Source organism: Rhineura floridana, chromosome 11 (assembly GCF_030035675.1).
Source record: "Rhineura floridana isolate rRhiFlo1 chromosome 11, rRhiFlo1.hap2, whole genome shotgun sequence".
Lineage (NCBI taxonomy): Eukaryota > Metazoa > Chordata > Lepidosauria > Squamata > Rhineuridae > Rhineura > Rhineura floridana.
In genome coordinates, this window is record NC_084490.1 from 45,180,343 (window position 1) to 45,207,405 (window position 27,063).

General features: G+C 46.0%; 1 long non-coding RNA gene across 2 annotated transcripts; it reads left to right on the forward strand.

The window, feature by feature from the left end:
- The first annotated feature begins 153 nt into the window (after window positions 1-153).
- Window positions 154-27,063, forward strand: LOC133366211 (uncharacterized). Of its 2 annotated transcripts, none has more exons than XR_009758366.1 (3): window positions 154-549; window positions 6,356-6,461; window positions 26,677-27,063. It is a non-coding gene; the product is annotated as an uncharacterized LOC133366211 (long non-coding RNA). The 2 variants fall into 2 exon arrangements; XR_009758365.1 differs by lacking the exon at window positions 26,677-27,063 and adding an exon at window positions 15,345-16,634.

A 27,063-nucleotide genomic window follows, 5' to 3' on the forward strand; every position in this document is an offset into this window, starting at 1 on the left:
CAATCACTGATTGATTGACAGACAAGGACCTGTGAGGAAGAAGAGAGAAGAAACAAATACACACAGAGAGGTCTTAATAAAGGGGTGGGTTTTAAGGCAAGTATGATTGGTCAAAAGATGGAAGAATGACTTAATAGAAAGCCAATAGGAAAACTGGAGTGAGCTCTGCTATATCTCTTACACACAGCGAACGCGTTTGAGTACCTAAGCGAAGGCTACATTTTAGTCAATGGGATAGGCTGATACTGCTGTGGAGGCAATAGAACTGTGGCAATAGAACCGGGCATGGAAATTTGTAAGGCGCTGAAGACTGAGAATTAAGCAGGTGCAAAACCAAACGTTTCCAAGCTTGTTTTAAATGACAGAGACTTTTATATTTGTTTTTTTATGGAAAGGGGAGGTCTATGGACTCTACTGTCTTGATAAATCAGGCGCCGATGACGAATGCCAACTGTGCCCCTCTCCACATCTTCTTTTGGCAACGCTGGTGTAGGACCACATAATGTCAGCCACAACATCAGCGGTTCGTTTACTGGCTCATCTTCCAATGTAATTAATATGTGTTCTCATCTGTTATCAATGCCCTTCTCCATAGGACAGATAGATGCGCCAAAAAATAGCGCAAAATCTGACATCAGAAAGGGCAATGTTCATAAACCCTGGAGGTCTAGGACACGATTTCAGTCCACTAGGGTATTCTATTTGGTGTCTTAAGGTGGCTGTATTTGAACAAAAGAATTTCAAAGGGAAGCTCCAGCATGAAGTTAGGGATATCGGAAGCTGCCTTACATTACAGCTGCCTGTTGTCCTAGCTCAGTACTGGCTACAGTGACTGGCAAGCAGCTCTCCAGGGTTCCAGACAAAGGATCTTTCCCAGCCTTACCTGGAGATACCAGGTAACCCTGGCTCTTTCCCAACTTCAGAATTTTAATTAATAAGTTCCATTCTATTCATTTGCGTTCCTTTCCCACTGCAGATGTTAATTAAGTCAGTATTGTCAGGTTAATTGCTTTATCACCTGCTACTGCTGTTGCCAAGGGTCATTGTGAGTACTGCTTCCAGATGGGTGTTCATGGTGGGATTGGTGCTGTTCATGCATGGACGTTTTTTGCACCATCCACACAAAATGTCAGGCTGCATTTCTCCCTATTTAATTCAGATGTATCCTTTTTGCAGAAAATTCAGTAACTTAACCTGTTGTCAATTATTCCTTTGTGATATCTGAATCATACATTTGTGATATTAAGCCCATCTGGAAGCACCCTATACTTCTTGCAGTTTGTTTCCCTCTGACTCCACTGCTTACACCTTCCCTCATTTCATATTACTATTTTATTATGTTTCTTAGACACTGTTTTAAAAAGAAGATTCAAAGTGACTTACAAAACATTTAAAACATGTAGAAATTAAAAAACTGCAAACTACCCGTGCAATACTAAAACCATCCCACCCAATAAAAATAATAGATTGCTGGCAACAGAACCAGTTTAACACAATGTTGATCAAAACTTGATGGGTAATAATCGGCCCATCATTTACCAGGGAATGCTTAGAAGCAGTGTTTATAGTGTAAAAAAAAATGATAAAAGTGCACAAAATGGCTACCAGCACAAAATGGTTGCCATGGGTAGCAAAAAAAACAGTACTTTGTAACAGTGAGTATTGTCACACCAAGCACTGCCTGGTAGTAGAAGAAAATCTTAACCTGGTGTTGAAGAGCAGTAGTATTGCCTAGGTGGAGAGAGCTTTCCATAAACGGGAGGCCACAACTGAAAAGTCTGCTCCCCTTGTCACCACCCTTCAAACCTGTCTTGAAGGAGGCACTGAGAGATAGGGCTGGCACCAGCCTGCCCTGGGTCCACAGTGCAGGGCTAATAAGCCTGCCCACGTCCCCCACCTACCTCTTGTGTTGTGTGAATGATATGTGCACATAGCACACATGCCTGCCATCACCCAAGATGGCAGTGGGGGTGTCAGCCCCTTAGGGAAGCCCCTGCCACCATCTTGGGTGATGGCAGTCATGCACACATGGCATTAATGTACTTCATGTACACCACCTGCAGAAGAGGACTGATCAGGTTAGCTCCCATCTCCATAAACTGCTGTTAACATATTCATAGAATATAATTAGAAATTGTATAATTAGTATTCATGATGAGCTGGCGAGGCTCATTTAACATTGACGTGAAATCGAGCCTTCAGTGAAAATCGGCCCAGTTCTCTGGAATGCTCTGCCAACAGAGATTCAGCAGGCACCTTCTGTTTTAACTTTTAAGTGCCTGCTGAAAACCTTTGTTTCGCCAGGCTTTTGCAGGCAATTAAGAACATGCCTTTTTTTTTTGCAACAATTGACCTTTGTTTTTATTTATTTTTTGTTTTTAATTTTTTTTTAATTCTATGGTTGTTGTTTTAAACATGTTGTTAACCACTTTGATGTTTTTAACAAAATACAGGTATACAAGTATTTTTATAAATAAATATCTATGACCTAGGCTCTTTTTCACTAATGGTTTTGTTTTAAGAAAATTTTGAAATTTGAAATCAGTGATCTGTGGTTGTCAGAACCCAACTCAGCCAAGGGCCAAAAATATGAATCTGGTCCACAGCCCTAGTTCTTGTACCAAAGCCAGGCTTGAACTGATTGAAATAGATCTGCAAAAAAACATTTCATCCAAGAATATCTGAATGAATTATTATGCTTTGAGTGTCTTATGTAATATCTCCACAATCTGGACACAGCAAAAACACATTTATTTCATACCAGCTTCCCTTGCCGCTCCAGGCATGCAGAGACCTCTGAGCTACAATATACTTTACAACTCTAGGGGGCACCAAATGCTTTGAGAATATGCAAGCCAGCCTCTGCTCAGACATTTGTGCTTTGATTACAGGAACCTATTGCAGCATGGACTGCTGCTGTTCAGGCTTCCAGACACTCAAGTCCATCCACCCTCCCAGTTTTCTGCCCACTCCTCAGTAGTCACTCAGCATTGTGGCTACTGAGCATTCACTCACTGTTGTGCCAGTTTCAATGCATCTCCACCTCTCTCTTCTGAAAATGGGGACACACAACACTAGTCAAATCCCACCTCTTTTTACTGTAAAACTTGGTGGGATCAGCTTGAGTGCTTTTTAAAAAAAAATGGCTTGAAAGGGATTTCACAACTGATTGGTAGATCAACCTGTTCCCGCTCCAGATGTGGCTAATGGAAATGCTTTAATCTGGCGACTATGGTGTTTACATCCTCAGTCTTTGTCAGGCTGTTATGGGTTGAGTTTCCCTCTTAGGATTTTTTCTCTCATCCTGAAGACTTTTCCTAGTTCTGAAAAACGCGGGGTCCCTAAGCCTGCTGATACCTCCACCTTGTACATGTGTGGTGCTGTTTTTGCTATATAAACAATAACACTCATAGCTGGAACGTCAGAAATAGAAGGAATATTAATTTTCATGGCCAGTATGCACACACAGCACTGGACTGAGCTCAAAAAGCGGAACCTGGAAAGTGAAAAAAAGCTGTAGAGAAGACCAAAGGGAGTTCAGTCTGGAACTTATGACACAAGTGGTTCAGTATTTTTAGACAATGGTCAGCCTTGTGCCTCTTGGGTGTTCATAAGCCTCTGTTTCTCAGAGGTACACAGGGTCTGAAAATGAAGGATATATTTCCATGTACCAGGAATACCAACTGTTACTATCTCTGAATATGAGGGATATCTCTTCAGTTTCTAATCTCAAAAAGAGACACTTGAGGCGATATGATAGCCAAGCCATCTTCAAATATATGAACAGCTGTCACAGAGAGGATGGGGCAAATAAGTCTTGTGTTGAGCCAAGGTTGCTTCCCCAAGCATGGCTCTCCAGATGTTGGGCTATAGCCCCCATTGTCATTGACCATGCTGCCTGAGGGTTGTAGTCCAACAACATCAGGTGTCCCAAGGTTGAGGAAGGCTGTTCCAGATTGTAAGACCCAAAACAATGGGTTCAAATTGCAAACAAGGATATTTAATATTAGGAAGAACTTCCTGAGGGGGCAAGCTGCCTTGGAAGGTAGTAGACTTTCCTTTGTTAGAGGTTTTAAAGCAAAGCCTGGACGGCCATCTATCAGGAATGCTGGAGCAGGAGGTTGAACTATATGATCTATGAGGTCCCTTCTAACTCTTGGATTCTGTGGCAGAAGTGGGGAATCTATAACCCTCCAGATGTTGGGGGACTTCAACTTCCATCATCCCTGGCCATTGGCCATAATGGCTGGGGCTGATGGGTGTTAAGAGTCCAGGAACATCTGGAGAGCTACATGTTCTCCATCCCTGTTCTATGGCTAATGGTGTCTGCTGTGATGCGTCCTTCCCTGGCTCTCCCTGTCAGGTTCCTACCTGCTCGTGGTTACTGCCTGTCTCTAGGCACCACCAGGGACTCCACCAGTCCGGACCGCACTCTCTTATGGTTTACCTATCCGCTCTAGCACAGATCTCAACAGATCCCCCTGCTAGGCAACCACCAGTAACGTCCCAATACTAGTATTCCCAGAGACTCTGAATACTGGTATTGTTATTCTCTTCACCGCTGCCACCATTTGTTACAGTTCCCCTTCAGCCTTGGTCATTACCTTACCCTCCCTTCTGGTCTGTGAAACCCCAGCCAAGGATCAGGCCTTTGGTAAACCAAATTAAGTATTTATTACAGATAACAAAGCTAACAAGATTAACAAGATTTCTTCTTAAGGCACATAAGCATATGGTTTTACTCAATACTAATCCGAACTCCACCTCCCTCCTGGTAACCAACTCTCTCAAACCCCACCAAGCAATCCACTCTTTCTCTTCTCCCCCCCAGATTCCACTCTCACTCTTCCTTTTATACATTCAGCCATTTTAAACACTCAGCCAATCATCTCGCATTCTACTGCCCATTCACTCCCCCTCCTCTTTCACTCCACTTACCATGTATCTTCTAAACAACTAACACTTACCATATATACATTAATATAGGAACATCACATCCGCATACACACCTTACATTTAAAACACATTTATCCTCAAAGAATCCTGGGAACTGTAGTTTGTTAAGGTTGCTGGGAATTGTACCTCTGTGAGATGTGAACTACGGTTCCCAGGATTGGGGGGGGGATTTGCTTCAAATGTGTATGGTGTGTACGCAGCGATAATCCTAGTGGGCTCCTGTATTTCTGTATCCTAATTCTAGTGGGCTCCTGTATTTTAATAGGGTTTAAAGCACCCACTGGTTTTGTTTTAATAATGGCTCTGTTTGCTCTTAATTTGTGTTTTTGATACCTGTTATCATTTTGATATTGTATATTGCCTTGTGGGCAGAAAAGTGATTTATAAATACTTTTAATAAATAACAGTACTAATCATCACCCATGTATTCTTCTAATAATAATTGTTGAAAACCCGCTGAAGCCATAACAGCATCTTGTGGCAGTGAGTTCTGTAGGAATTCATTGTCCCAACATGTGGGGATGGCCACCACTCAGGATTAGTCTGTGCATGTAGCAGAATTAGGTAGCAGAATACTGAATTAGTAAAGCGGACTGTACCTACAGGCTGTAGGTGAGAGGGTGCTCTTTTCAATGCTCCCCTGTTTTTTGTTTTTTTGTTTAATTTAAAAACACCCTGCAGGTTAAAAATGGGCATATGAGACAGAAAAAGTTCTAGTCAGTTTAATCTACATCATGTGCTTTGGTTTCTATTTGCAGGGTATGTTCTTTGCACAAGCAGCATTCAACAGTATGATCACCTACAACTTAAAGTGGTACATTTCATTCTTCCACACCCTGTTTTTATTCTGCTGTGTGTGTAGAAAATCCTTAAATAGCTTTCTAAAATAATGATAAAAAGTTATTAGCAATTATATGTACACCTCTGAATACCAGATTCTGGGAATGAACTGCAAGTGCAGATCATCATCTCTATGCCCTGCTTCTGACCTTCCAAAGCCACTTGGCCAGCCACTATTGGAAACAGAATGCTAGGTTAGATGGACCTTGATATCACTCCCTCTAATACCAAACTCTAGTGATGAGTGCCAATAAGACTGGAGCCAATATAGAGCTACTGAGAAACAAGGAGATATCAGCAGGTTTGGGGGAATCTCCAAAACATCTTTTTTTTAAAAAACCAAGGGGTTAAAAAAAAACCCAGCCTAACATGGACTGAGGATGCTTAGAACCAAAAAACAACAAGGGGGAATTGGTGGGGTGGGGGGAGTGGAATTGAGAAGTATATGGCAGGTTGACTGGAACAGAACCCACTCCTGTTAAGAGGTGAGGATACACTGCAACATTTTGTCTCAGGTACCAGTTGTGATTAAGAAAAGTAATTGTATGTTCTCATATAGGCAGATTATACATTTGAAGAGAGTTAGGCTGAGAACTCATTTGAACATCAAAAACCAAATATCGGCTTTGAACCTTTGGATTTGAGAGTCTATATGCAAATTAAAGGTGAGATTTTTTTTTCTTGTATTTTTCACCTCTGCGTTCAAGGGGTGGGGTGGGATCAAACCAGGACATGAACCAGGAAAGGGCATTGACAAACATGGCTTCACTGAGAATCCTGTTCCTTTTATCGTCCCTGAGATGCCTCAATTGCATCTTCATGTAGACCACAGAGCATTGGTGAGAGTTTACTAAGAATCTTTGATCTACCTTAAAACAAAAAGACACCATGGTTGGGTGCCTTTTCTTTTTGACAAACCTACCGCTCTCCCTCCCTCCCCTCACCCCCCCCCGCTTCACAATCTGTGTTAGAGAACACAAGGCAAGTTCTGGCTTGCTCTAAAGCTGAAGGGTTGAGAAATGGGTTGTGATGGAGAGATGACAAAGACCTGTTGTGGGGGCCAGTCTGGTACAAGGGTTTAAAGTAAAGATGGATTAATCTGAATTTTATTCATTTTCTCATTTTTCCAGTCTTAAGTTGAGTTCCCATATATATATATTGTTTATTATTTATCTGTTGCATTTATATAACATCAGTATCCGTATCATGGTTTGTGATGACTTAAAACCCCCCTCAAATTCATCATTATTTGTCAGTGCACATTTCTCCTAATATGCAAATTTTTGTATGGAATTTTGCCTAATATACACATTTCTGCCAGCAATTTCCCCTAATGTAATGCATTTTTGTACATTTTTTAAACTAAATAACTGCATTGCAAAATTCTGAGTGGTGCAGATTTGGAAGGTAGCTGTCTTTCAGTTTGTGCCTTGTTTTGTGAAGTGCCAGTTAGGTAGGTTCGTATTCAAATGTGAATGGAATGAAACCTCTTCCCATCCCTAGTTTTAAAGTTGCTTGCATGCATACCAACAACTGGGCTCCTTTTGAGAGGAAGGGGAGGATATACATTTAATAAATATTAATAAATAAGGCATGCATGAATGACATTTTGTAGCAGGGCTGACAGATACCGCTTCTTAGTTGGGAAGCTCATAGTTCTCAAAAGACTATGACTACAAAAGGCTACTGTGGTTCCCAAACAATATCCTACATGCACCTACACACTTTAAATTGCAAGTTTCAAAAAATATACTAATGCAAAGAGACAAGGGAAGATCAGGTGGCTGCCTCAGACCTCATTAGGTGGTGTGGGGGTTGCCACTGACTCCCACATTTCTTTCCCTGGAAATATTGGATAAAAGAAAGATGCAATGTAGCATTGCTCTCTGTGTTTCACTGGCTCAGCTCTACTTATAAGCTGTTGTTTGCAGGAGGCAGGGAAATGCTGAATATGATGGTGTCCTGTCACATGTTCCTTCTACCAAATGTTAACAGGCAGGTGCAAAGGTTGATAGAAATATAAGATGCTGCCTTTTACCAAGTTGGACCATTGGTCCATCTTTGTCCCGCCCAGAGCCGAAAGAATGAGGCTGGAGCGTGTGTGCAAGTAAATCTTGTTTTATTAGAGTAATGGATATATCAAAAGCATGCGCTTCATAGGAAACCCTATGCTAACTCACTAAAGTCCCTAACTAAACTCTAGACATGCTCTGCAGCGTGCGAAGGAAGTTGACTCAGCGACACCCCCCCTGGGAGCAGCAGGCTTATATAGGAAATGTTTTCGAACGTAATCTCTGACTCCTTCGTAACTCCTGTCTTTGCCCTGTCCGTTTCTCGTGGCGGCGGGAACAAGGAGACAGGGGCCGCGCCTCCACTTGCTCATCCGAAGACACCTGCTCCCGAACAACAGGCTCGAGGTCAAGAGGCGGTGCCTCATTGGAATCCTCCTGGGAACTGCTTGGGAAAGGAGGAGCTGGCACTGCTTCTGAAGCTTCCTCCCACAAGTTCTCAGCCTCAACTGGGGGGGGGGTGCGCTCGGCTCCTCGGAAAGGGCGTTAATTGTGGGAAATGGCTGAATACTGAGTACTGAATACGCCCTCGGCGTTTTCACGAGTCCAAAATCTGTTCTACTTTGTATTCCTCCTCCCCCTCTACCAACAACGGCGGCACGGGCTCTGCTCTCAGCCGGTGAGGGTCTGGGCCAGCGTCCTTGGTCAACAATGCCCTGTGGAAAACTGGGTGCATCTTGAAGGCAGGCGGCAATTTTAGTCTGTAAGCCACGGGATTAATCTGTGCCTCCACCTCAAAGGGCCCCACACGGCGATCCTGCAGTTTACGACACCAACCAGGCATAGCTAGAAAACGTGTAGAGATCCAGACCTTGTCCCCCACTCGTATGGGGTCCCCCTCTCTCCAGTGCTGGTCAGCTGTGTGTTTGTAATCCGCTTTGGCCTGTTCTAGTTGCTCTTGGAGTAGCTGTTGCATAGCGTGAAGTTCCTGCAAGTAATCCTCAGTGGCTGGGACGGAGAGACTGTCTTTTGGGGCAGGGAAGGCTCGGGGGTGGTATCCAAAATTGGCGAAGAAAGGAGTCTGTTGTGTGTGTGAATGCACAGCATTATTATAGGCAAATTCTGCTAAATGCAAGTAGGACATCCAGTTATCCTGCTGATACCCCACAAAACAGCGTAAATATTGTTGCAACACTGCGTTGACCCTCTCGGACTGCCCATCCGTTTGGGGATGGTGGGCAGACGACAGTCTCAGCTCCCCTTGCAGTAACTTCCACAACGCTTGCCAAAAGTGTGAGGTGAATTGAGTGCCCCGATCGGAAACCAGGCTGTCTGGCAGACCATGCAGCCGATACACATTTTGCACGTACAACTTAGCAGTGTCTTGAGCGCTTGGGAGTCCTGCACACGGAATGAAGTGAGCCATTTTCGAGAAGACATCAACGACCACCAAAACTGTGGTTTTCCCCTGCGACGGTGGAAGGTCTGTTATAAAATCCATAGTAATCATTCTCCAGGGCCCTCCTGGAGTAGGGAGGGGTTCCAGTAGCCCTGGTGGCTTCCCAGTGGCATGTTTAGCCCTCATGCAAGTGGGGCAGGAGCAGACATAATGCTCTACGTCCTTCTTCACCTTGGGCCACCAGAACTCCCGAGTGACAGCTTGAATGGTTTTAAAAACCCCAAAGTGGCCTGCCGTGGGGGTGTCATGGCACTGACGTAGTACCCTCACTCGCAGATCCCCAGGGGGCACATAAACAGCTTCCTGATGGTGCAATATGCCATCCTTCCATATAAGGTCCTTCTGTTCTGCCTGGGGTGACGCTCCCTCGTCAACCCGCTGCTCCTGCACGAAAGGGTCCCATTGTTGCGCCTTGCGCACTGCAGCTTCCAAAGAATCTTGGCAGGCACCTACTACTCCCCGCTCGGGAGGGATTATGTACTGTAATGGTCTCGGGGTGGGATCCCTCAGGAATTCTGGCTTCCTTGAGAGGGCATCAGCCCGTTTATTCTGTGCTTGGGAGATGTAATGAATTTTGAAGTGGAACCGTGTGAAGAACTGAGACCAGTGCACTTGCCTCTGATTGAGCTTGCGGGCGGTATGTAGGCTCTCTAGATTACGATGGTCCGTGCGCACCTTGATTTCATGCTGCGCCCCTTCCAGATGGTGTCTCCAGGCTTCAAAGGCATCTCTAATGGCCAATAGCTCCTTTTCCCACACAGTGTAGTTTTGTTCAGAGGTGGTTAGCTTCCTGGAAAAGTAGGCACAAGGCATCAGCTCTCCCCCTTTCTGGGCCGGTTGCAAAAGAACCGATCCGATGGCGATGTCCAACGCATCTGACTCTACCACAAAAGGGAGCGCCGGGTCGGCATGCTGTAGTATGGGTTCGGTGGCAAACCTTCGCTTCAGGCTCTCGAAAGCCTCTTGTGCAGCTTCTGTCCATTGGAAGGGTCCTGAGCCCTTCAGGCAATCCGTGAGCGGGGCAGTCTGATGGGAGTAGTTGGCTATGAAACGACGGTAGTAATTCGCAAAGCCCAAGAAGCGTTGCAAATGCTTCTTGGTCTTAGGGGGTTGCCACGTGAGTACACAACGAACTTTTTCTGGATCCATTTCTACTCCTCCAACGTGGTTAGGTCAAACCCACATTTTTCCAGCTTCGCGTAAAGATGGTGCTCCCGTAACTTCTGCAGCACTGCACGCACATGCAAGTCATGTTCTTCGGGAGTATTTGAGTAAATCAAAATATCATCCAGATAAACTATCATGAAGCGGTCCACAAAGTCCCGGAAGATGTCATTCATGAAACTTTGGAAGACTCCAGTTGCTCTCGACAGCCCATATGGCATTACCAAATACTCAAACTGACCATAACGGGTCTTAAAAGCCGTTTTCTATTCATGGCCTGCCTTAATCCTCACCAAGTTGTAAGCCCCTCTCAAGTCCAGTTTCATGAAAATCTTGGCAGAACGCAACCTCTCCAACATTTCCCTAATGAGCGGCAGCGGATAACTATTGGGGATAGTGATCTGGTTTAGAGCCCTATAATCATTACAGGGACGGAGCTCCCCCCTTTCTTCTTCACAAACAGCAGGGGGGCGCCAGCTGGGGACTGTGAAGGGCGAATGAAGCCTTTCTTCAAATTGGAGTCCAGAAATTCTCTTAATGCTGCCAACTCTGGTTCGGATAGAGAGTAGTAACCATGCTTAAGATGGCGGCTTAAGAGGACGTTGTAGCTGGAGCTCCGTAAGCTGAGCCTTTAAACACCTTTAAACACCTTTTAAACCTGTTACAACAACTATTTTACCATCTATTTTTATTGCATTTTATTGCATTATTACTCTGCTACCTCTGCATTCTGTGGACGTGTGAGTGACATGTGGAGTTTTAATTTAATCTTAAACTGATGAAGCTAGCCTCCTTACCTGGTGGCATCAACACGGGAGTTGCGGACGATAGGCGGTGGGTCTCCCTGCGGTCGGAGAGCGTTGTGTGGGTGCCCGACGGCTTGGCGGAGGAGAGTAACCCGCTTCGGCGACGGTGAGAGCGTCGCGGGAGGCGGCCGGACTGGGAGGTGGTGAGCGGCAATGGGAGCGCCGCAGGAGCCGACCCTGTCCGGCAATGGGAGGACTGGCCCGGCGGCGACGAGGAAGCAGCGAGGTAGCTTGAAGATCTGCCGAGGAGGAGTGGCTTGATAGCAGCGTGGGAGCTGCGGAGGTGTGGCGGCGTTGGGCCTAGGAGGCCGGGGAGAGCTTTGATGCGCCGGGGAGCGGCGGTGAGAGCGCTGCAGGAGCCGGCGGACGGCGACGGAGCACCGGGGAGGCGGCGGTGAGAGCGTCGCAGGAGCCGGCGGACGGCAACGGCGCGCCGGGGAGCAGCGGTGAGAGCGCTGCGGGAGCCGACGAATGACAACGGTGGCGGTAGCAAGAGCAATCCCCGCGGAAGAACACTGCCGTTACGGTACTGGATAACTGCTGAGGTGCCGTTGCTACAGCCCTACCTTACAGTTGTTGCTGCTGCGGGCCGTGTTACCTCCGGGGGTCTTCTCTGCGGCCTCTTTTTCATCGTCACTGCTGCCCCCTTGCTGCCTGGACCTTGCATCGCTAAAGTGGTTGGATTGCTGCTGGTTATGTAGTGTGGAGGTGGCTGTGCTGGTTGGGATGGGATGGGGTGTATATGAATATGTAAATGTCTGCATATATGAATGTGATACTGGAGTGGATGTTTGAATATATGAATGTGGAATTGGTATGTTATTATATTGATTATTTAATTTTATTTAATGTAATTTAATTAATTTAATTAACTATAATTGCTACAGGGTACGGAGGCGGGTCTCCGGACCAATACTGTTTTAGGGTGGGTGGCCTGTTGATTGATAGATAGGGATAGAGGCATGTGCAAGTCAGGGAGGGAGGTAGGGGCCCAAGTTATTGGAACATTGGGCGGCAGGCGCTGGAAGGGTGCTGCTGGCAGACCACGCCAGAATAGGGGAACAGGGGATAGATGTGTTATACCCATCCCCTGTTCCGGGTCTGTCCAGAACCAGTCAAAAACTGGGGGACGTAAGGTTCCTGCCGACCTTCGACTGTTGTTGTGTAATGCCAGGTCTGTGGCACAAAAAACTTCGCGCATCCATGATATGATCTTGGATGAGCGTGCAGACCTGGCATGTATGACGGAAACTTGGCTGGACGAGGCCTCTGCTCCCATTCTCGAGGCCATGTGTCCACCAGGTTTCCGTTATGCACAGCAGCCGAGGGTGGGCAGGCGGGGAGGGGGTGTGGCAGTCATCTATCGAGAGTCTTTGGTTTTTGCCAGACTCCCTCTCCATAGGACTCAATGTGTTGATTGCATGTACTGGAGGTTGGGCCCGAAGGGCAGTTTAGGGATCCTGCTAGTGTACCGCCCACCCCGCTGCACAGCAGACTCCCTGGCTGAGGTGCTGGAGGTGGTCTCGGCTGTATGGGTGTTGTCCCCAGAATTGTTAGTACTGGGTGACTTCAACGTGCATGCCGAGTCCACTCTCACTGGAGCCCCTCGGGATTTCCTGGAAACCATGGCTTCCTGGGAGCTGCGCCTTAGTAATAGGGGACCCACCCATGTAGCCGGTCATGCTCTCGACCTTGTGTTTGTCCTGGAAGAGGAGAGAAGTGCTCTGAAGTTGGGAGTGGTTTATTCCACCCCTGTGTCATGGTCAGATCACTACCTGGTAAACATAGACTTCTCAATGCCACACCCCCTCTGCAGGGGTGAAGGACCTATTAGAATGGTCCGCCCCAGGCGCCTGATGGATCCAAAAGGATTCCTAACTGCACTTGGGGAATTGGAACCTACTGAAGGCCGCCCGGTCGAAACCCTGGTGAGGGAGTGGAATGATGGGATCACCAGGGCATTAGACCAGGTGGCTCCGAAACGTCCTCTCCCCCTGAATAGAACTCAGTTAGCACCGTGGTATACACCACGGTTGCGTTTGCTGAGACAGGAGGTGAGACGACTAGAACGCCGGTGGCGGAAATCCCGTCCTGTCCGGACACAGGTTAGAGCAGCAGTAGCTGCCTACCAAGTGGCAATAAGGGCAGGAAAGAAAGCGTTCTTTGCTGCCTCTATTGCGTCTGCGGAGTGCTGTCCCAGGAGGCTCTTCCAGGTGGTTCGAGGACTGGTCGGTCCAGTTGCCCAGGACCCCTTGGAACAGTCAAAGGCCTCCTGTGACATATTGGCAAAGCACTTCGCGGATAAAATCGAACACTTACGGAGCTCGATCCCGTACGCCGTGGACACAGTAAGTGAATCAGAGTTGGCCAGTTGCAAGCCGGTAAATTGGGATCGGTTTCAGCTTCTCCCTTCTGAGGATGTGGACAAGGTACTCTCAACTGTGAAGCCTACCACTTGCCTGAATGATCCTTGCCCATCGTGGCTCCTTATGAGCTGCAAAGAGAAATTGGGCTCAGGGATTAAAACGGTGCTAAACGCATCCTTGCAAGAGGGTGTGATGCCATCAGCTTTCAAGGAGGCAATTGTAAAGCCCATCTTGAAGAAGTCCTCCTTAGATCCCCAATTTTTTAATAACTTTTGCCCAGTTTCGAATCTTCCATTCTTGGGCAAGGTCATTGAGCGAGTGGTGGCCAACCAGTTGTCAGCACACTTGGATGAAACGGATTATTTGGATCCATACCAATCGGGTTTCAGGACTGGTCACGGAACTGAAACAGCCTTGGTCGCTCTGGTAGATGACATTCTTGTCCTCCTCGATCTCTCAGTGGCTTTTGATACTGTCGACCACAGTATCCTTTTACATCGCCTGGAGGGATTGGGAATTGGAGGTACTGTACTGCAGTGGTTCCGTTCCTTTCTCTCCGATAGGTACCAACAGGTAGCGTTGGGGGAGGAGGTTTCAGACGCTTGGCCTCTCAATTGTGGTGTGTCACAGGGCTCTATCCTCTCTCCCATGCTATTTAACATTTATATAAAGCCGCTGGGGACAATCATCAGGAGATTTGGGCTGCAGTGTCACCAATATGCAGATGACACTCAGCTCTATCTCTCATTTAAATCTTCACCAGAGTCGGCTGTGGAGACCTTGTCCAAGTGCCTGGAATCCATGAGTGGATGGATGGGGAGGAACAGGCTGAAGTTGAACCACGATAAGACCGAGGTACTGCTCGTGGGGGATAAGAGAAGGTTGGGAGACGTTGACCTGAGGTTCAACGGGGTGAGTCTACCCTGAAGGACCAGGTCCGTAGCCTTGGAGTTGTACTTGATTTCAGGCTGTCCATGGAGGCTCAGATTTCGGCAGTGAGCTGGGCAGCCTGGTATCAACTACACCTCATATGAAGGCTGCAACCCTACCTTCCTGATCATCAACTCCCACTAGTAGTGCATGCCCTGGTCACCTCTCGACTGGATTACTGTAATGGGCTCTACGTGGGGTTACCCTTGAAAACGGTCCGGAAACTACAACTTATACAAAACGCGGCGGCTCGTTTACTTACGAATAGTCGCCGCCGGGATCACATCACGCCTGTGTTGTTCGATCTACACTGGCTTCCTGTTGTTTTCCGGGCCCAATTCAAGGTGTTGGTATTAACCTTTAAATCCCTATACGGTTTCGGCCCAGTCTATCTAAAGGAGCGCCTGCAACGCCACCAACTATGCCGCCCGACACGATCTGCCACACAGGGCCTTCTCTCAATCCCACCAACAAAAACAGCTCAATTGGCGGGAACTAGAGAGAGGGCATTCTCAGTGGCGGCCCCCACTCTTTGGAACTCCCTCCCACAAGATCTACGGCACGCCTCTTCCCTAAATACATTTCGTAAAGCCTTAAAGACCTGGCTTTTCAACAGGCCTTTGGGACTTCCGGGGAGGGTTAACTGTTATGAACAAATGCCTTCTACCCTACATTATTATTATTGCTGCTGTATTGTTTTATTTTTATTATTGTATTTTATTGTATTGTATTTTAATTCTTCATGTACGTCGCCTAGAGTGGTCATTGGCCAGATAGGCGACATATAAATTAAATTTATTATTATTATTATTAGATCCGCCCGGCGGGGATGCGTGCTCCAGGCAGCAATTCAATGGCACAATCATAGGGCCGGTGAGGAGTTGCTCCGCTTCCTTTTTATCGAAGACATCCCGAAAACTACCATACTTGGCGGGCAAAGTTATCTCCCCAGGGGAAGACGTTCCTGCCAACACCTGTGGCTCCTCTTCAGGCTGGCAATGTTGATGGCAGTACTTGGAGGTAAAAACCACCACAGCTTCATCCCAAAAGATTGTGGGGTTGTGCTTAACCAGCCAAGGCATACCCAACACCACCGGGAAACGCGGTAAAGAAGCCACATAGAATGACAGGTCTTCCTGATGCCCAGGGACCTTCACTTCCACAGACTCAGTCACTTTAGTCACCCTCCCAGACTTCAGAGGCCGGGCATCTATAGTTTCCACTGCCAACGGCTGGCTCAATTCTCTTGTGGGAATAGCGTGGTGTAGCGCCAACTCTCGATCTATGAAACAAGAGAATGCTCCGCTGTCGATCATGGCCTTGGCCGAGAAACTCTCGCCTGAGGATAGTGTGATGCGAATGGGCAACAGAAGGGCCCCTTGTGAGGGAAGTGGTCGTAATGGAGGCTCAGTATCTGTAGCACCCCCCAACTCTGTAGCCTCTACGAGAGCTGGGATGTGAAGTTTTCCGGCGGCTGGGATCTTCCGGTTTTGGCTGCACAATTTCTGGCTAGGTGTCCAGACTTTCCGCAATAAAGACACAGTCCTTCCCTCCGGCATCTTTCCCTCTCCTCCTCTGTCAACCGCGGTCTAGCCCCCCCTATCTGCATGGGCTCCTCTCCCGAGACAGTAGGGATGCCAGGATTGGGCACGGGGCACGCCCAGGGCAGCGGAGCAGCCACCTAACTCCGTGAAGGCTCCATTTTTCGCTCCAACTTTCTTCCTTCTAAGCGGCTGTCTATCTGTAAACTCAGTTGAATCAAACCCCTCAGTGAGTCGGGGTGTGTGGAGCGTGCCAGTTCATCCAACACTTCTGGACTCAGTCCATTTCTGTAGAAGTACATCAAGGCTGGGTCATTGTACTCCGTCTTCTGAGATAAAACGTGAAAAGCATTTGTGTATTACCCTACAGACCCCTTTCCCTGTCTCAGGTCCCTAACTGGCGGGCAACCGTCTCTTTCCTCTGGGGGTCTCGGAACATGTCCCCCATCGCATTCTTGAAAGCGGCAAACTGGCGCAATATCTGGTCGTTGCGAATCAAATACAGGGTGGCCCATTTTGCCGCTTCCCCTTCCAATAAACTGATAATGAACGCCACCTTCGCGTCGTCAGTTGGGAACTCGGCTCTGCACACTTGAATGTACAACTCACACTGGGCTAGAAACGTGGCAAACTGTTCGCTCTGGCCCCCGTATCGTACGGGGAGCCCCACTGGAGACTTCACTGGGGCTGCCGCCCCTGGAGGCGCAGCCTGGACTTGAGCAACCAAGGCATGGAGATTCTGGTTATCCACTTGCAATGCTTGTGTTGTGGCTTGGAGGTTTTGGTTCTCGGCTGGTAGGGCTTGCGTAGTCACTCGGAGGTTCTGGATCTCGGCATACGAGGCTTCCATGGTGATAGGTACTCCCCCTCTTGCTCCGTTCTGGTCCATGTCATCCGCCATGGGAACAGGTTCGAGTAGGGACGGTGGCTGAGTCAAACTGTCCTGCCCAGAGCCGAAAGAATGAGGCTGGAGCGTGTGTGCAAGTAAATCTCATTTTATTAGAGTAATGGATATATCAAAAGCATTGCGCTTCATAGGAAACCCTATGCTAACTCACTAGAGTCCCTAACTAAACTCTAGACATGCTCTGCAGCGTGCGAAGGAAGTTGACTCAGCGACCCCCCCCCCTGGGAGCAGCAGGCTTATATAGGAAATGTTTTCGAACATAATCTCTGACTCCTTCGTAACTCCTGTCTTTGCCCTGTCCGTTTCTCGTGGCGGTGGGAACAAGGAGACAGGGGCCGCGCCTCCACTTGCTCATCCGAAGACACCTGCTCCCGAACAACAGGCTCGAGGTCAAGAGGCGGTGCCTCATTGGAATCCTCCTGGGAACTGCTTGGGAAAGGAGGAGCTGGCTCTGCTTCTGAAGCTTCCTCCCACAAGTTCTCTGCCTCAACTGGGGGGGGGGGGGTGCGCTCGGCTCCTCGGAAAGGGCGTTACTTGTGGGAAATGGCTGAAGAGCAGGTTGTCCCCCTCCCGCACGCTCCTGCTCAGACACAACAATCCCCAACTCTGCTTCTTCTGACTGCGGAGGCGCCTGAAATTCATGCCTCCCCCCTTCCTGTCCCTTCTGAGTTGGCTGCAGCGTAACAATCTTGCTTGGTATTGTCTACACTGACTGGAAGTAACTCTCCAGGGTTTCAGACAGGGGTCTTTCCCAGCCCTACATGGAGATGCCAGAGGCAGAAGCTGAGACCCTTTGTATGCAAAGTATGTGCTCTGCCACTGAGCTTCACCCCTTCTATGCGGGTATGCTGCAGCAATGATGCATCCCTTCTAATGGGTAATGCCAGCTGTTACGAGTGCGAAAGATGGATGTATTTATCTCATCTTCCCACACTTTGGGTAGAGACACACTTGCGGATGTGCTGGCTTCATTGCATCTCCTGCTCTATTTTCTGAAGCTGGAGACACACAACGCTAGTCAAATTCTGCCCCTTTTTACTCCCATACCTGGGGAAATGCAGCTCCTATACGTTTCTCTGTCAAATCACCTTGATGCTGAAATCAGAACTGTTTGGTAGATCAACTGTTGCAACTCTGTGGTTTGTTCAATGAAAACAATTTGCTATAAGTTGGGTAGAGACAGTGATTGGACCAACACTTTGATGTGAGTAGTCCTAAAAGATCTGAGATCTGCAGTGGGAAAGGGAGATGTGTCTAGCCATGGGCAAATGCATTTTAAACCGAAGCCAGAGAAAATGGTCTGGCTGCTTTTGAAGCCCCTAGTGTGTCTGACGCCTTTAGTTATTTATTATTTTATTTCATTTATTAAATGTATTAGTCACTTCACCATAGTGAACCCAAAGTGACTTACTATTATTAAATGTGTATCCTGCCCTTCCTCCCAAAAGGAGCCCAGAGCAGCAAACAACAAGCAATAAAACACTAAAAAACATATTAAAAAAAAAAATCTTAAAAGCAACACACTTGAGGGCGGGAATGGGGAGCCTCAGGCCCGGGGGCCAAATGCTTTCCTCACTATCTCCAGGCCTGTCTGACCCTTGGGATGGCTATGCCCACTCCCAAGCCATACCCCTTATTAGCCTTGCTTCACACACTCTCCTTTAGTGCTTTTGCCTGCCTGGAATCTATCCTCAAATGTTAATTACTCTTGCTTGCTCGGATGGATGGATAGAAGACAGAGAGGGGTGTGTGAGAATGTGTAGAAACTATCCTACTGTATAAATGCAAAATTTACATTTGTTACTCCACCACTGGACCCCGCCCATCACTGGCATGCGGCCCCCATAAAGTTGCCAAGAAAGGAATGTGGCCCTTGGGCTGAAAAAGCTGCTGCTGGAGGGCGTTCTCCTGTGCAAAGTCCCAGTGAGATGCCTGGGAGCGGCGCAAGAGCTCATTAGCTGCTTCAGATGTGAAGGTTTCCCGGCTAGATGATCTTCAAGGAACCTCACTTGGAAAGTGCACTGTTTCTTTTGCAAAGAGTACAGGGGTCATGAACAAAGTGTAGGCGCCACCTTCTAAGCCCGCATGCTTGTGGAAAAATTAGCACACATGCCACACTAGTGAACTTGTGCATACACAGGAATGACTGAATAGGAAAAAGTTCAAATATGAAATAGTCTTGTGGGTGGGAGGGGGGTGGCATTAAAGTGAGACAGATTAAGCTCTCTCCCCGCCCTCCAATGGGGAAAATACCTGGATTCAAAGGCTCTTGAGCGCAGCACCTGGAGAAGGGTTAACTAAAAGGGGCCTTTAAAGTGGTTACATCTCTTACCTTCACCTGCCCACATCCTTCCTCTTCTGCATTTAAGAAGAATGTGGGAGGGCTATTATATGAGCCTGAAAAACAGTGGGAGTTCTTCATCTGATGGCTAGTGGTGGGGTGGGAGGGAGAGGTGCCAGGAGTGTAGTTCACCTTGTTAGGATCTATGGATTATAATGGTGTTTTGCAGAATTAAGCACGTGCAGTAAACACTAAGCAGTAGCTACACTTTAGCTAGGTAGAAATTAACCTGAGCCTCTGGAAGAGGAAAAAATAACAAACTAGGTTTATTGTAGGAAATACATTTAGATAGAGAAGACTTACATCTGACTAACTAGATACACACCTGAAGGACCCTTTTTGCCCAAACCGTGGAGAAGTCCATGAGGAATACATTCCTCATCTTGTGCTTGTTGCACAAGGGGCTATAAATTTGGCCCCACCCACAGAGCTGCCAACCATCAACCTCTCCCTTTCTCTTTACGGAGGGGAGGAAGTTACACTGGCAATAAATCTTCTCCAGTGCCCTGAGGCTATTCTGGAAGGCATGGCTGGAGTTCACTGCGGTTACAGAACAGAGCACCAGCAGCGCGTAAGCTACAGGCTGAAGCTGGTTTACCAATGTCTGTCTCTTATTAGGGAACTCTGGGATTGTATCTATAAATGGGTCAGATATCTGATAGAATTTTCAACACTTTTAGAATATACAATTCCTAAGAAGCTTGTGATGTAGGTATGATACTTCCTGCAATGAACAGCGAAGAGACTGTGTAGGCCTATGGACTCAGCTTCATCTGAGCCAGGAGGCTGACCAGAGCTTCACTCCAATACTTGAGATCTTTTAAGTGGAGATGGCAAGGATTTAATCTCAAACCTTCTGCAAATCATGTGGTCTACCACTGAGTTATATATGGTACATTCCAAGGCTGGAGCTCAGCTCCTGAAGCAGGAAGTAATAAAAACGGAAGGGGACTTATTCGCATGCACAAACTGTGTTTCCCTCACCATCGAGTAACTGCCAACAGTCTCCATGCATCTAGGAATAAAACTATCTCCCTCCTCTCAGACAACTAAGCTGCCCAAGCAATCCCAATAGCTGGAAATGGCCCTCTTTCCAGGTACAGAGAATTCTTCAAAAGTGGAGCAGTGAAATCAACACACAAAATATGTGGTTAACTATACCCAGCCTGTTGTTAAAGCTGAGCATTCTTTCAAACAAACAGAATAAGGAAGTTTAAAGACAAACTAAGGTTACAAACTGTTCAGCCTTGCAGAAAACATATCCACAGCCATTTGGGTGCTCTTAATATTGCCTGAAAAGCAGAATGGCCAGCAGAGGGCACTCTTAGTCCTTCTGGATACTGATGGTCTCCTGTATGGTCACCATGGCGATTTGTCTTTTTGAAGTAACTTCAGTATGACATGGTCAAACCCCCTTGCCAGCTCATTCAACTGGTGATTAAACATAGATTAACTCCTGGGCTGTCACAGGGAGTCAAAATTTAATCCGTTGAGAATCAGAGCCAAGAGTTAGCCAGGGGCAGCCTGGGAACTTAGGGAATGGGATAGGGGTGTAAGGATCTGTCACTTTTGGTTCTCTCAGTTTTGAATTTGACCAGTCTTCAATTCAGTTCTCCACATTTCTGCAGGAATTTCCAATTTTTAATTTTAAAAAACCTCATGAATTTTTCAGCATTTTAGTCTGAATTTCTCCTAATAAACACATTTTTGTATGCAGTTTTGATAAGTGTACACATTTTTGCAACCAATTTTGCCTAATATAATGCATTTTATATTTATTTTTATGCACACTTTCCCCTAATCTATGCATTTTTGTAAACATTGGTTGGAGAACTGCACTGCAAAATTCAGGTAAGTGCAAATGTTGGGTGGCTGTTTCGGTTCTCATGGTGTTTTGGAAAGTGCAAATTTGATCAATTCAGCTTTAATTGCGACCTGAATCGAATTTCTCCCCCATCCCTAGAGTGGGATATGTACAGGATTTATTTATTTATTTCGCACTGATATCTCCTTGGAGATTTGTTTTCCAGCCTGAGGGAGAACAATTGTCAAGCTTTACTTTGCTTTATTGAAACTGAAACTTGACAAATGCACTACAGTAGGGCCCAGCTTTATGGTGTTCTGTTTTCCAGGGTTCTGCTGATGTGGCGGCTTTCAATTAGGGGAAATTCCCTGTTTTAAAGCCGATTTTGCGCTTTTGCAGCATTTTGTGGCATTTTGGCGTCATTTTGGCGTAATTTTTGTGCGACGTGACCCATTATAGTCAATTGGTTCCACTTTACGGCGATTTCTGCTTTACGGCGGGGGCCTCGTCCCTAACCCGCCATATAAGCGGGGCTCTACTGTATACTCAAAGAGTCTGAATGCAAGCCCTAGGATTACAAACCACACATAATAAGCCCAGTCCTGTACCACCACTTGATTACCTTTTGAACCAAACTGTTGCTGCTTTGTCATCTCCCCCGCCCCCCATAGACTCATCCATAAGAAGCCAGGCAATCACACGCCCTTCCCATTTGCATTTTGTACATGGCGTCTCTTATTAACAAGCCCTCTCTTTGCTGGACAGTGAGATGTGTTCTTGGCTGAACTGGGCTGGCCCTGCAAATCCCGCGCTGGCTATAAATATTTTCAGAGTCTTAACTGCAGTAAATTATCAGATTACATGGGAGACTCAGTTGGCTCTCAGACCAGACGAGAGTCACTGCATCTCTGAAATAATTGTCAGGGAGTGGGACACTAGTTTTATTGCGTGGCTGTGTACACACCTGGAATGGTGATTGTTTGCTTTAGCTAAGGTGTACCCCCAGCAGTCTGTAGCTGTGAGGTAAAGGCCCAATATTCAATGGGGCAAGAAAACTGTAGCAGCAATGCAAGACATGAAAAATGTAAGTACAGGTAACTAGTGGAAGCTGGTCTGTTAGGGCAAATGGGGTGCTGCCTCACCAACCTCAGTCTGCCCTCAGCCAGCCCCCATCTGCCTGCCTTCTTCATTACAACTGGTTCAGGGGGTGGCCCTGGCTGTCAGCTTCCTCCTCCTTAGTCCCTTAGGAAGGAGGATGGGACAAAAACTAGAAATAGACTGTGTGCACACTTTGTTGTTGTTATGTGCCTTCAAGTCGATTACGACTTATGGCGACCCTATGAATCAGCGACCTCCAAGAGCATCTGTCATGAACCACCCTGTTCAGATCTTGTAAGTTCAGGTCTGTGGCTTGCACACTAGTCGCTTCAAAAGCAGCAAGAATGTTTTTTCTGGTTGGGTTTTGGAGTGACTTTGCCCTCAGCTGGACACTCCTTCCTTCCTCACTGCTAACTTCAGACCTTTCAGGACCACCCACAGCAAAGTATTGGGCCAATCACTGTCTCTGCCTGAGTCTACAGCAAAGCATTTCCATTGCCACACCTCAAGTGGCAACAGGGTTGATCTACCAATCAGTTGTGAAATCTGTCTGAAGCTGAATTTTTTTAAAATGCACTTGAGCTGATCTGACCAGGTTTTAGAGTAAAAAGGGGCAGAGTTTGACTAGCGTCGTGTGCCCCATTTTCAAAAAACAGAGGTGACGCACTGGAATCAGCACAACTGTAAGTCTACGTTCACACCATATATTTATTCCACAATCATTCCACTTTAAACACTTCTGGCTTCCCCCAAAGAATCCTGGGAAGTGTAGTTTGTGAAGGGTGCTGAGAGTTGCTCGGAGACTCCTATTCCCCTCAGAGATCTGTAATTCCCAGAGTTCCTGGGAAGAGGGGCTGACTGTTAAACCACTCAGAACTGTAGCTCTGTGAGAATAAATGATGTCTCCTCACATCATAAAATAAAAAGAATAAAAAGTGGAAATGTATGGTATGTATGCGGCCTAAGTGTGTCTCTCCCGTTAGTTCCATCTGTCATTGACTTTGGCTCCACTTATCATTGGGCTCCCTGCTTTCTGTCCTACCAATCCCAGTGGGCACCACCCACCATTGTGGATAACCTAAGACAGCAGTCCAATACACTCTTACATGGAAGAAAGCTCCAACTAAAACACTGGAATTTACTTCCAAATAGTCATACACAAAATTGGAGTGTTAACTTTACCAAGTTATTTTAGTACATTGAATGTACTTGTCATGCTTTCCCAAGTGCTTGCACTCATCAGTCAAGGCACAGGGAGGTGGGAGCAGGTTCATTTGAATAAATGGGTGAAATTAGGGTGGCCAGATGCAGGAGAGGGCAGAGCTCCTGCACCTTTAACAGTTGTGTAAAAATGGAAATTTCAGCAGGTGCAGCTTGTCATGCAAGCTACATGAGCTGAAATTTCCCCTTCTTCACAACTATTAAAGGTGCAGGAACTCTGCCCTCTCCTGCATCTGACCAGGTAAAATACAGCCTGCATGGGTTTCCTTCTATCCCCTTAAGTAAAAACAAAGAAAAAAACTGTAGTTTATGAAGGGTGCTGGGAATTGTAGCCCTTGTGAAGCTAGTTTCCAGGATTCTTTGGGGGAGGTCATGTGCTTTAAATGCATGATGTGTATACAACCTAACAGTGCTGTCCCAGATGTGTCAACTGAGAAGTTTCATTGAGTTCAGTGGAACATACTACCAGGTAACTGCGTATAGGATTGCAGCCCCTCCTTGCTATAAATGCAAAATTATAAACTATAAATAAAGAGTTTTAGAAACAATTACAAACTTGCACACCACTCAAAACAGATTGTCCAGATTCCTTTACTTCCAATACATATAGCAGAGAAAACAACCCTATTTGAAGAAGGACAAAAGACTATAAAGAGAAACGAAGCATTCAGGCAAAAACCACCTATATTGGGATGTGATTCAAAGTGAGAATAACTCTGTAAAAAGGACCATATAATTGGTTTTTTTTATTATCCTTTCTCATTGGATTTTTCCTGAGACGGACAAACATGTAACCTATTTTGCACTGTTCCTTAATTTATTAAGCTGTGTTTTGATGGAATATTGTGAAGATCTGTTTCCAGGCCACTAAACCCCCTAGCTGTTATCATATCAAGCTTGTTGCAAACATGTTAATGAGTTCATTCAAAAGATGTCCTCCTGCATAGAGAAGATGTCTCCAGTTCACAGAAGCATGATTTTATTCTCATTTGTTGCATTAGAAAAGTTAAACTAGATATTCTCCCAGATATGCACTTAACATTGTAAATGGCTCATACAGATATCACAAACAGGTCACTGGCAACAGGTGTTGTGTGTGTTTTTTTAAAAAAAACGTACAGGATTTTCTATGGGGGGATACAGGCTGGCATTTTGATGCCAACAACATTAGAAGCATAGGGAGCTGCTTTTTTATACTGAGTCAGACCATTGGTCCAACTAGCCTAGTATCATCTACATTGACAGCGGCTCTCCAGGATTTAAAACAGGAGTCTGTCCCAGTTCTACACAGACGTGTCGTGGTTTAAGTTTGGGACCTTCTACATGCAAGCAGATGCTCTACCACTGAGCTATAGCCTTTCCTTTACATTGTTTGGACACTGCAAAAAAGTTGCACATATAAGCATTGCTGATCCCACAGTAAACACCCTTCAAGTAGCAGCTTGCTTTCAAATGCATTCTTCTGCTTGTGCAACCTCTTAGGTGGAAGTCTGCACACTGCTACATAACCTACCTGTTATAGTGCTGTGAGAACAATTGTGCTAGTATTAAGAGAATAACAGTGGCAGCTCCTTTCATTCCATTCATGGTTCTTTAGATCTTACTCAACCCCTTGATTTTCAATACATTACAAAAAGCATTATTGATTGATTTATAAAGCACCATCATAGGAGCATAGGCAAGTACCTTATATGGAGTCAGAACACAGGTCCATCTAGCTCACTTCTGTTGACATTGTTTGGCAGATTGGAGTATTTTGAAACCCTACCTGGAGAAGCCAGGGATTGAACCTGGGATTTTTTGCAAGCAAAGCATGTGCTCTACCACTGTGCTATTACTGCTGCCTCATCAGCGTGCATGGCCCTTTATAGACTACAAGGGGACAGTCTCTGCCCCAAGAAGCTTGCAGTCTAAAATGTGACACTGGGAAAACATCAAAAGAAGGAGAACAGAAGTAGAAGCAGAGGTAAACTATGGAAGAATGTGTGGTTATTCTACTTGCATGTTCTTAACTTTAATTGCAGACTTGCAGTAGTGGGCATGGGAATTAGGGAGTTGTGCCACAGGCAGGCTTCATAGAAAAGGTTGGTTTTGTGGAGGGATTTGAGAGGCTTTGTAAACACTAGGGATGGGGGAGAAATTCGATGCAGTTTGTATTTAAAACTAAATTTATTAAATTTGCCCTTACCGAAACAACACGAGAACCGAAACACAGCATCCTTCGAAATTCGCACTTATCAGAATTTTCCAATGCAGTTCTCCAACCAATATTTACAAAAATGCATATATTGGGGGGAAATGTGCATAAAAATGAATATATTCATGAAAATAACAAATGAAAGTGCATTCAGTTAGGAGGAACTGGTTGCAAAATGTGTACGTTAGTCAAAAGTTCATACAAAAATGTATTTATTAGGAAAAATATGCACTGAAATGCTGAAGAATTTTCATGAAATTTTTTTTTAAAAACCTGCACATTTCTGCAGAACCAAATTTAAAATTGGAAAACTGAGAAACTCAAGAGAACCAAAATGGACAGATCCTTCCATTTCTACTACACACAAGAGTGTTAATGCGCATGTGGGTTGCACACATCCAGTTGTTTCATATGCACTTTTGTACACATTAATCCACACATGAACACTTTCAACACTTGCCCATCCATGCCAGTGGGCAGTGCTTGACGGGATGTATTAGCACTGTGTGCTGTTGCCCCTCCCCTCAAGGAGTACTTCTCCACTCTTCTTGAGGTCCATTGTGGGCATGTACACAGGTATCTGTTTACCTGTTTGTGTGGGCAGTTTTTAAATTTATTTTTGAGATGCACATTTGCTGATATACTAGACTGGCACAAAACAGCAGTTTAAAAAAATAAACATGTTTGTTGTACCCAGCTCCACCAGTATCCCCCCATGAGTTCTGGAAACATTAGGTCCATTGTGGGCATGCATTGCAAGTTTTTTTACCTGTGCAGGCAGTTTTTATTTTTGAGATACAAGTTTTCAGATATACCCGACATGCACAAAACAATGGGTTAATTTTTTTAAAAAGTGTGTCTTTGCAGGCCCCACCAGCAGCCCAGTAAGGAGTGCCTTGCCAAAAGAAGCAATGGGTGCACTGATACATGGCACCCAGAAAATTATCACCACAAATGTAAAAAAAGCACCCACATAATGCACTTCTGTATGTCCACAGCTTTTATGGTGACTTTTTTCCTTACCACATTATCCACAGATCCAGAAAATCCTAATGAAATGGGGGAGCCGCCAACATCGTGTGGATGACACAAAAAACATGCACACATGAGATGCATCAAATCCACTTTAAATTGCCATGCGTACACAACCAAAGAAAGAGAAGTGGCATCACAAAAGTATACTGGGAGGCAGCTCTCTGCATATAGGACTGCCTCTGACCTGGATGCCCTTAAATCTGGTTGTGCATTAACCTGGTTGTGCTTACTCAGTGGTGATGGGAATGCACTCTGCACATGTTCTGTGGCATCCTGTTTTATTATTCATATTGCTATTTAACATGTTCCAGAAAGTAAACAGTCTACAATTAAGCCCAGGGCTCAGAATAACACCTGCTGTTGTGTGAATATAGTAATGAATATAATAA